The sequence below is a fragment of the Schistocerca cancellata genome, chromosome 3 (genome assembly GCF_023864275.1).
Source record: "Schistocerca cancellata isolate TAMUIC-IGC-003103 chromosome 3, iqSchCanc2.1, whole genome shotgun sequence".
NCBI lineage: Eukaryota > Metazoa > Arthropoda > Insecta > Orthoptera > Acrididae > Schistocerca > Schistocerca cancellata.
Genome location: NC_064628.1, coordinates 557,400,220 through 557,402,396, shown reverse-complemented (window position 1 = coordinate 557,402,396; position 2,177 = coordinate 557,400,220).

Below are 2,177 nucleotides of genomic sequence, written 5' to 3'. Positions count from 1 at the left end.
CAGGTACTAGTAGATGGGTACAATGGCAGGAGGGTGTCCACAATGAGGAAATCAAAGAAAAACTGTGAATTAACTCTATAGATCTAGCAGTCAGGGCGAACAGGCTTAGATGGTGGGGTCATGTTACACGCATGGGAGAAGCAAGGTTACCCAAGAGACTCGTGGATTCAGCAGTAGAGGGTAGGAGGAGTCGGGGCAGACCGAGGAGAAGGTACCTGGATTCGGTTAAGAATGATTTTGAAGTAATAGGTTTAACATCAGAAGAGGCACCAATGTTAGCACTGAATAGGGGATCATGGAGGAACTGTATAAGGGGGGCTATGCTCCAGACTGAACGCTGAAAGGCATAATCAGTCTTAAATGATGATGATGATGATTCGAATTCGGATTAACGCTCAGCTTGAATGGAATTCATTTATTGGCCACACATGGAAATAAGAGGTTGAATTTTGGACTGCCAGGAGAACAAATAATTGTGAGTTTTTAAAGCATACTCCATCCAAGATTAAACTCAACTATGCTTATATTCTGTTAACTAAAGTGATCTGTGTAAAACCACACTGCATGTGGAGCGTGGCACTTTATAAGACTGGACTTTCATTACTCTTGCTCTTCTGTCCGAGCTGGTGCGACTCAGTTAGCTAGAATAATATTTCTCAGTGTATACGTGGCACACGTGACATCAATTAACTTACTGCCCATTTCAATTGCTGTTTGATTATTCTGGCCTGTACTTGTGGCCAGGGACAGTCCTGTAAGCAGTTGTATGTTACTCTTATGCAGCAGGTTGTTAGTATACTTTCAATTTTGTAACTTTTTTGTCCTATTAATGTTTTGTAATATTAGCTGGATCCGTTGGATAACAGTGTGCGTCTGAGTTATCTCAAGGCAATAGATTTCAAATTATTAAGGAATGTTATTGTTTTACATGTTTTAGTCAAAAAGTTTTAAATTAAGCACTGGGTTCTAAAATGAGTTCTGTTAGAAGTCGTATGCACAGCTACATAGAGAGCACCTTGTGCAATAATGTCGTCACTTTATTAGGTTTACTGGGGAATTCTAGTCATGTTAACCCATAAGTCATGCTTTGAGTGTTCATACAGTAAGGAAGTAAAGGGCACTTAAATAAATTGGTTTCAGGCTGTGTAATTTGTTGTAGTGAAAAACGCTAATAATGTTCTCTTTTCAGATGAGCAGGGTCTTTTGGTATGTAACAATAGTAGGGAGAAAAGGACATGACCCCATCCGCATTATTGACAAATTTATTCACGATGGGGATCCAAGATGGCGGCGATAGATGTGGCAATGTCGAATTGATGACATGGCGAGAAGTTCAAACTTTGACAGGAAAACAGGTCAATTGAGCTACCTCCAGTAACCTAACCCCCTCCCCTCCCCAAGAAAACAGAAGGAAAAAATTGGCAAGATAAAAATGGCGGAAAAAAGATCAGTTGGGCTACCTCCGCTAACCTATGTAATCCAACCACCACCTCTTCCTTGGAATTGGTGGGAAAAGGACTCAGTCCATGCTGGACTGCTGGAGAGGATGGAGGTAATTCTATATTCTGCATGCATTGTTTCTTTAAACAATTTGAGCTGTCGTAGGCAGTAGCTCCATCCAGTTTGTTTACCATGAGGTGTGGAGTCCAGCTAACCTAGTACACAGTATTGCCACCAGAACACTCTGTCATCCCTCCCGTGATGTAATTCAAGATGGCGGTCTTGGGAAAAAATGGGGGAAAAAAGACTCAGTCTGTGTCCAAATGCTGGAGAGTAAGGAGTGTACTTTATTTATTTGCAGTGGGAAGTTGGAAGAATTTATTTAGGGATGGTTTTCATGTGGTTTATTTATTGTGCTGATACAAAACACTCGCTATGACATGCTTAGGGTCACAATAAATATCCTACAGATCTCCAAAATGCTCGTAAATTACCGAAATAGTGGAGTACACTGATGTACAGACATGTTCACTATGCATAAAATTGTCAAAATGCAAACAAGGTCACAACGCTTAAACAGCCAAAATAATGCAGTGCACAAAACTCATAGCAAGTAAAAACGCTTCCAACTATCGTTAAGAAATCTGGCCACAACATATCAGTGATCTGTTCCCTACAGTGGTCCAAGATGGAATGATGACCAGATGTATCGGGCGCACTCGCCGGTCCAGCCTGTC